Here is a 9,954-nt window from a genome sequence, read left to right as displayed (position 1 = left end):
CACTCCAAATAGAAAATTAAAAACACCTTATTTAGACTACATCAACTTCAAAACACTCCACATCCATATGCAAACAGTAAGAATTCGAAACTACTACAACTTTCCCTGGCTAACATATATGCTTCCCATACTCTGGCCCAGATCTTCAACTAAACTGGATTATGCCAGTTCACATAAATTAAAGGAATTACACAGGTTTCTTCTAGTTGAGGACCTCAACATTAGGGACTGCCACCATACGTATTTATAGACAACACTGTTTACATTAATGAATACAGTCTTGAACGTCTAGTGACATGAAAATTAGGAACAAGGAAAACCTTACTGTTTACAAACCAAAAAACCAACTGGCAAAACATCTATTATCATAAACATCTTAGGAATCCCAGCCACCTGTGCTCTTGTTCACCTTACAGTTACTGGTACACTCCAGAGAAAACATTGTCTATACACCATCTTGTCTCCTTTGTACCAGGGAAACACTGGAAAAAATGGTGATATGAGCTGAAGCAACCACAGCAAATAAGACAATATCCTGTGTTATCTTCGCAGTTAAACAGTTTTTCAGCTATCTCAGAGTTCAGCTAAAGCACTTACTTGCACACCGAAGACAGGATTAGACCTGGATCCAGGCAAGAGCCAAGGCAAATACACCAAGACAACAACAGAAATTTAAGTTCGAAATCATACTTAGCACAGATGTGCAGAGCATGTTCCATCTCCCACACCAGAGGTGAACTGCTCTCCTGAACAACTTCTGTAACAACTGCAGCTCCAGGCAAGACACAGCGGAAAAGGTGAGAGAACTTTGGGGCAAAGAGACAGATTTACCTTTTGTAGAAAATTTTTCTTTATTGACGACACTCACTTTCAACTTTTGTTTCTTTTTTGGCACGACTACATCTCCAAACCAGCCAAGTAGCATAATTCACTCTTGTCTGTGTGTTGCCAACAGATTTGTCTCCATCTCGTTAGACCCACATTTTTAACTTGTGTTGCTTATGACAACACATATACAGGAATGAAGCTGCAAGCTTTGACAAAACTCTTTAAAAGCAGCAGTATTCTACTTGAAAACAATTTTTTTAAAAGGAGATTTATTTGAAACAACCCTTACCATGCCATTTCACACTGAATGTAAAGCTTAATATTTCTACTCCATTGTATAAACCCTTATGTGGGATTGTTCCTTGCCAGATGATCCTTCTGCCCTCTGCAAGATTTGCCGGGCATGACAACTGCATTTCACTGAAGCGATTAAAATGTAAATGCTTTTAAATACATTAGACTGAACTATAATGAACTTAGACAAAACAGGTGGAAACCTAGCCTTGGGGAAGTTAATGGAATTTTAACACAGATGTAAATGGGGCAAAAATGTCACTCAAATGGAGGGAACTTTGGCAAAAATTACATCAAAAAAGAATTACTTGTATGCATGTGCACACATGCTAAGCACTCCTAAGCAGCAAAAAAGCTGGATGTCACTTCATTTCTTCTATAGGAGAAGAAAAGAGGAAAAAACACGAACTGCTACATCTTTTTCTGAATACTTAGGAAGCACTCAGATTTTCAGTAAAGGGGTCAAAATAACTGGCAAAAAGATGCGGAGATAATACTTACCACTATACTTTTGCGATATTAGTTGTCTTAGCGTAGACATTTTCTCCACTATTTGACATTTTATAGCATCTTAAAATAACCAAATAGTAACAAATGTAATACTACAGCAACCAAAAACATAGGTCCGTATTTTATCTCCAATTCCAATGCCACTGATAATCCCAAACTCCAAAATTTATTGTAGAGTGGTATCATTCTTAACGTTTAGTGCTACCTGGTCTATTTTTTAAGTGCTAATATTTTCTGTATTGTTAATAATGGCATTTTAATCTAAAATATATACATGTCAAAGTAAATAAATCAATGTCTTGAAATATAGCTTGTATTTACCAGTTGCAGTCATGTCAACAGCTATATCATATGATTTTTAAAGTATTAATTACCATTCAAGGAAAATACATTTCTGTACATACACTACTTTTTAAGGTGTTAGTAGAAAAATTCAGTAAAGTTACTAAAAAAATAAATACTACTGCATCTTTAGAATTCAGTAAAACATCAGTCCAGTCCAGGCTTAGAGAAAAAAATAGTAACATTAAGTATCAAAATACATATGTCCTTAATCTATTAAAAGGCATACATTGCTTTGTTTTCCTATGGATATATAAATGCATGTATACAACCATACTGCCACATTACAAACAGCTTGCCACATTTTCTATTGTTTCATGAACCACAAAAATACACAACGAAGAAAAAATTCGGAACGCTTACCACTGTTTTTCTTTGTCTTCTTTCTTTCATATGGAATTCATCCTACCTGTAACACAGGAAATATGTGCCTTTTGATGGCTTTCATTTGTACAAGAAAAAAGTACATGGTCAAACAGCTGATTAGGGATGAGAAAAGCTGAAAGGCGATTTTACAAACCAAGTCAAAGCACATCATCTGGCTTGTTTTAGTCTAAGTACCCATATGTCTTTAAAAGTCATTACACGCAATGAAAAAATGAAAGCCAGTTTTTAGGCAGCTGTGCTCAAAATTACAGTGTTTGCCCAATACTTTCGTATGAATATGCTAAAAGTCTACATGCACTCTGAGAACATCTACAAAGCAGTGAAATATTTTAATTTATATAATGGAAATACTAGAAAAAGGAAGGTGAATAGCAAAAGAAGAGCATCAGCAGAGTTTAAGACCCTACAAATAGACTAGGCTGCATAAGACCTTCAGGGTTAAAGGGCAACTTTATTTTAGATCAAAAGGGTGAATATTCTATGCTTGGTTTTTTGAACTTGAGGAAGACAAAACATAGATAGTCCAAGAAACGCCAGTTAAAGTCCCATTTTTAAATTGTAACAAATATGTCTAAGAATTTACAAGTCTCAGTATTAGTCAGTGTCTCCTACTGTTGTGTCCTTTCTCTCCAGCTAAATCGCCCAAATTTTATTTAAAAAACAGAATACTACAATGAAAAATAAACCACTTTTAGGTCTGGTAATGAATAGTTTCCAATTTTCGAGAGTAACTTCTATAAATTTGCATATGTAAGACTAACTGACATATGCAACCATCAGTTTTATCCACATAGTAGCTACAATTACATTAACACATCCAGAATTCTGAGTTCATGTAGAGCGATCTACCATTATGTTATTTTAATGCTCAATTTCAATACTGTCAAGCAACATAAAAATGAAATAATAAAATTACAAGTATTTTATTCATATTTACTGCTGAATAAATAGGCATAATAATCTGGAAAGTCAAATTAAGTGTATATGCAATCTATATCTCTGCATCCACATACTTTATTTGCTTTTTATCTGGGAGTAAATATTCTCAGGATTTAACCAACATTACATTTTAAGTCAGTAATTTTACAGACTTATGTACTGATGTCTGCCTAGAGTTATCTAGTCATGATCTCAGATGTAAGAGAACTCTGAGTTCAATAGCATCTAAAGGCTGCAGCTAGAAGTGAGACTGAGTACATGCAAAAGAACCCAACAAACCCAAACCTAGCTGTTACATGACCTCTAAAACAGCCTACTGACCTATGCATATTGGAAGTCAACATCCTACATCGCCCTGTCTATATATGTATTTTTTGGAGCAAAGAAATTTGTGCACTGATAGAAAATGACAGTTGAAAGGAAGAATCTATCAGACTCTGTTTGTGTGTCTATTTGTATTTTTATGCACTGCAATTCAAATAAATTTTCCTGTTTACTAGGAATGCAAAAAATCAAACATTAGCTCCTAGGAAAGCCGGCATTTAAATAAATGGAAGGTTCTTAAAACAAATGTAGCTGTGTAGTGTATCGAGAGTAACATTTGCATCCATCTCTAAATTGTTTATTTTTGGCATGTCAAATGTGGTTTGGACACGATGGATGAATTTAATTTTGGAGCAAAGCCAAGCAATTTAGCATGAATGTGCCATTTTGACGAAGCGTGGAATAGCTAGGAAATGCTCTGGTTTCTTCCCTTTTTGGATAAGTGGAATCCAGATATATCCTGTTGGTCATTTTAATTGAGTACTTAAATTAAACTTGCCAATTATTCATCGACTAATTGTGCTGGAACCAAATATTAGTGCTGGAACCAACTACATTCTAACAATTTGAAGTGGCATCCTGCAACTATTTAGTGAGGCTATATTTTCACATGTAAAATTATTCAAATGCATTTAGAGTTCATGTCTAAATCACCAGATATAATCTATAATTATTAGAGCAGTAGTATCTGACTTAGATACATAGTAAAGAATGTACTTAATCATAAAACTTACAGTAGGAAGATGACCTTAAGCCAAAAATACAAATTTTAACCAAAGGTAACTACATTGACAAGATGTTATCTGGCTGTAGTCAGATAAGAATACAAACTTGGGGCCTGCTCGTGCTTGAGGGGCAAGACACTTTCCCTGAAAATGTAAGATTTTGTGTAATAAAATTCTGTTCATCCAGATCATTTCAGTATGAATAATTATAGCTTGACGTGCCTTCAAACCTATTTGGGAAGATGTTAACTTTGGTTCATGTATTAAAACTATAAGGCCAGTATTTTATTTGAAAAAAAAAAAAAAAAGTCCAAAGACCTTACAAACCATTTTAGGTCTGACTTGCTCAGACATTCCTCAGCAGCATTAAGCTTGTCCCTCCTACTGCAATGTGGTTCCATTTCCCAGAACTTAGAAGAGAAGTTATTTCTTTAAGGAACTGTACATAGATTACACATACTTCACTGATCTTCAGGGAGCTTTAAAATTTACTTCAACAGAGGATTTGGATCCTGGAGAATAAAATCAGCAAAAATGACTGAAACTGAATAAATTAAGCCTGTTGACAAGAGGAAAAAATAATTAAAAAAAAAACCAAAACCACAAAAAAAGACTACTCAAACGTAGAATGCCTGCAAGTAGAATACATAATAAAAACCAGGGCTTGCATCAGGCATATATTTGTCTTCACACAGGATTTATCATCCTCACAGAAGTATTTCTTACAATCAGGACCTACGTCTGAATGCCAAATTTGACCAGCCTAGTTGCAAATGACAAAGCTGGCAAGCCTTCTTCAGAGTCCTCTCTAGTATTGAGCTTTACTACATAAATCAGCAGGACATCTGAGCATATCCCATGGCTGCCGGTGGTACAGCATAGCAGACTGCTGGGGGAATGCTCCCAGTGCGCTGAGGAAGAAGCTGTCTGTGTGCAGGCACACTTCTGCAGTTACGGAAGGACAAAGGACTACACGTACTCACTTGACCCAGCGTGTTTCTGCAGTGTGAAGACCACAGAGTTAATAAACCTAAAGCAATTCAAATGTGAGTTTAAATGCAGCTTTAAGCAGTGTCAGTTAGTTTAGGCCAAGGGAGTCATGGAATGGAGTTACGTTCCTGTCTGCAGATGTAACCAAACAGCAAGTGTGGTGAAACCTGAATTTAAGTCACGTTATGTGAGGCACCTGAGATGTCTAAACTAAGGGTGCAATTTCCCTTGGGATTAACGGTTCTCTGCAAGTGTCTCTCTTCCTTGATTTTGAGAGTGACAGTATTCCTAAAATCAACCTGACAGCTAAGTTTCTGAACTGAATCTGCACATGGTTAATGTTTTTATAGAATCTGTGGACATCCAACAAGTTTGTTTAAACTTGTTTAGCAGGACCAGTAGAGCTTTTTGATACCTTTAGATATGGTAGTCCTATATACTTAGAAATATTATTTTTATGGCTAAAAAAACCTACACCACTACAACACATTTTTACAATTATTCAAATTGTACACAAGATAAATTGGACTGGCTTAAGCCAATGTGGGTCTGCATTTTTATTTAAACAAGTCAAATTCTGTGTGCAGAGGACTTAAATGAGAATTCCACAAGCATTTCCTGTAGCAGACATGTCTAAATAAGAATTTTCAGTTACATCTATGTAAACGCCTTCCACTTACATACAGAGCAGCTGTCCTTAACAGTTTTATTAACATAAACCTACCCTGATATACAGGAAAGGCATTCATATCCTTTTAAAATATAATAATCTTATAATCTGAGATGATAACATTTTAGGTAGCATTTTCAGTGGATGACTTCCACTCCTCTGATTTTACCAGTATATTAAAGTTCAGAATTTGTAAAAGGAAGTTTGCTTATATTCTAGATGGTCTCAGGGAGTGCAGATGGGTAGTCATAACTGCTCAGATCCCCACCTTCATATATTTTCCTTCATGTCATAAATTCATTCAGAAGATTTAAGTACTCCTCAGTCTATGCCACTGCCATTATGTCGAGTTCAAGCACACTGTCCCACCAAACTCCACAATCTTTTGCCTTGCCTGGATGGTGACAGTTTGTCTCTACACTGGAGAGACAAGACAAGGAAAAGGGACAGGAGACACGAAAGGTTCTTTGATATTTAGCCCATGGGAGGCTATCACTATTCACCTATGTAAGCTAAAAAATTATTAATAAAAACTATTATCTAAAAAATAAAACATCAAATTAATTTAGTTATTTCTTTCTACTCTGAACTATTTATTGGTGTGACATTCAGGAGCTGAGGCAGCAAGATAAAATGAAAGGAAGAAGCTAAAATCAAGATACTAGAGCATCCTTTGACAAAGAGTAGTCAAATGGATTGGGCTGGATTCCTTTTCATCTTTTTGTTGAAGAAGCTAACCTTGATGAAATCAGATTCACTTATCATGCAAGACAGTCCTTTTTTACCTGTTATCAATTTTAGAGTCCTGTAAGTTTTTTCTCTTTAGCACTAAATTGAGGTAACAGCGAAATATTATACGGTTCATTCCACATGTGCAAGTGGGCACGGACATTAAACAAAGACCATATATCAGAATGAATTAAGAATTTGATCTTACTTTTCTAATGTAGCCAAGGGGTATGCTTGTGGTCCCTAAGGAATACATAACCAAGCCATAATTTCCCCCCTCCTCCCATATTTCATAGTATATACGTTTTCTTTGAATTTAAAATATTTATTGTGTCTTCATAATAATGTCTCAATATAATGTCTTCTTAACTTTCAGACAGTTGAGAAGTGCCTTTAACAAAGATTTACTGAAAACCTATCAACATTAAGAACAAGACCATCACAGCACAGGAAAAAATTAAAAGAAACACATTTCACTATTAAAATAATGCAATGAAAAAAAGCCCTGAAAACAGCTTCATCAATTTCTTATTAAGTAACATGGAAAACAAACAAAAAGTCACTAAGGTTAACTTAAAACCTGAAGCATTTTTAAACATCTTCAATAATCCTTATCTAGAAATGAATTTTTGTCATTCCTTTTCTTACTATTTCTCCTGATATAAACTTTCTCCTACAAAACTGACGCCAGTTCCATTAATGACCCTGCTCTCTACTTTCAGATTTCCTTTCTTAGCACAGGGTCCCCCTTTCCCCTGTTGCCTGAGCGGGACCACTACTACATGATTCCACTTTAGGCTCCCACTGGAAAAAAATCAGTGAAAGAGAACTAGAAGGTTAGTGCAAGTATAACACTTCTGTTTTTGCAGAAAGAAGTGTTAGGAAGCATTGGTAAATTATTTCATTTGGAGTGAAATTTTGTCTTCATTGAAGTCAGTGTATGCTTTGCTATAAACTTCAGCTGGGCCAGAATTTCACACCTGGTTTCTATGACCTCTCTTTAGTGGCTGTGAGCTAGGAGTATGAGACTTCAATCAAGCCAGGATTTCACTCTAACAAGAAAGTATTACCAACAGTTCCTTTCATCCTCAGGGAAGACAATTAAGAAATAAATATACCTGAATGACAGTACTTGCCAGAAAAGTTTTTGCTCTTCCTAGGTTGTGCTATATTTAGTGGTAACAGCATAACTTGAACAATAACAAAGATGACAAAACTTTGTGACCCAGAGACTGGAAAAGGTAGCTAGAAGCTGAGATTTTTGCTAGCTTCTCATCTGGGTTATAATGGAGTCTGCAACAGTATGTTGCAGTAATACAATTTGCTTTTTTTTTTTTTTCCCCCAGTATAGTTTATGTTCTTCCTTTGCTTTCTCACCCCTTTCCAGCCCTTATTGTGTGTAGATTCCTTGTTTTCCTCTCCTGCAGTGGTTGCTGGAGTTCCTGATCTGGGATGTCCAGACCAACCACTGGTGATCTAGTCAGCTACCTATGGATTAAATGACATCTTTTTCCAGCTGTAATAGAAAGACAGCTAAATGACATGAAAAAGCAAATTAACAAGAGGAAACCCTCATCCTTTTTTTCAGCATGTTTGGAATGAGGCTTTATTATTGCCACTGTGTTTTCAAAGCCATAATCTCTGCACCTGACTTCATGTCTGCCAAGTTCTTGAAGCACAGCTAACTGCACATTACTCTAGAATTTATCAAATTGGAGAAGTTCTATATCTAAAAGTAGAATTTATAAAAAAAATTTATTAAAGGAACTCTTCAAATAGAAGTAACTCAGCTATATTGAGCAAAACAGTTTAAATAAAGGTTTGAAAACACTGTCTACTCACCATCCACTGTACCTTTGCAGGGTCAGTCTTTCCAGCTCATTTTCCTGAAAATTTTGCAGCTTTCAGCTCCTACTTATGTTTCAGAGTTCACCAGGCCTCTCAAAAATGTCTTTTCCTGTCATCACTGAGACTTGGGCTAAGATCTTCTCTTGGCTGCAAGAAGCCCTGTATAGTTAGGGAACTATAGCTTTGTGCATCTTGATTGTTTTTCTCTCCCTGTTCCAGCCTGACACTGTTAAAGCTTCTTATACAGTGGTTGAGGTTGGAAGGGACCCCTGGACATCATCTGGTCTGACCCCTCTGCTCAAACAGGGCCACCTAGAGCCAGTTGCCCAGGACAATGTCCAGGGGAGACATTTTCCATCTAGGCACACCAAACTACTTCAGAGAAGATTCTGCCCTCAGGGACGGCAAAGGGTCCTGTCTTAGTAGCTTGTTTCCTTCCTGATGTGATAATACCTGTGACAAATTTTTTTCCTGATTTCTTTCATAATCTAGACCATAAAATAATATTCAGTAGTTTCTGCCAAATTCCTAATTTATAGCGAGCTACACCTCCATATAAAAAAATATGATCTAGTTTTAAATATATGAAATTACAAAGATTTTACCACACACCTAGGCAGTTGCATATGTAACGATACTTATGTGATTATTCCCACCCCCACCCGCCCCCCACTTGTGACTTTTTTTTCTTGATTCATCCAGCTTCACGTTTCAGCTTTTGTGATATGCCTTAATCTGGTAAATATCCTTATGGTATCAGAAGTCTTATTTCCATCTTAGATAGAGGCTATCCTCCACTCTTCTCCTGAATAAAAAAACATGGATTGAGGAGCTTTTGTTTCGTTTTATATCTTTTTCCCCGCAAAGCAGTGTGGTTTCAGTAGGTTTTTTGCCTGTTTGAGGTTTTTTCTGGAACCAGTCCTGCTCACTGACACCAATTAGAAAGCAGAATGCTTGGATGGTAGAGGCTAACATAATGGCATAGTTACACCATCAATACCATATAAAGTAGTAACATAGCTACATTGCTGCTACTTAGTATTTCTTCCTGTTAAGCCCCATCTCTTTTTAGGCCATCACAGCGTCCATGAAGCTGTTACTTCTCTTAAAGAGTTACAGCTTTCCAAATCTCTGCATGGTGCTCAGTAAGCTTAGCCCTGCAGCATTTGCTCCTGCGAGTGTAACCTTACATTTGATTTCACTGTATCACCTTTTCCCTGGCCAACCTAAATCACCCTGCAAAAATGGGCATATAATTATTTCCTACCCATTCATTTTCATGTCAACAGCAAACTATTCACAATGTTTACTAGCCAAGGAAAGCAAAGCCCTGTGCCTAGTTTATTGATGTTTATATAGAGGTAATGT

This window comes from Falco rusticolus, chromosome 6, assembly GCF_015220075.1.
Source record: "Falco rusticolus isolate bFalRus1 chromosome 6, bFalRus1.pri, whole genome shotgun sequence".
Lineage (NCBI taxonomy): Eukaryota > Metazoa > Chordata > Aves > Falconiformes > Falconidae > Falco > Falco rusticolus.
This window is presented reverse-complemented; position numbering follows the sequence as displayed.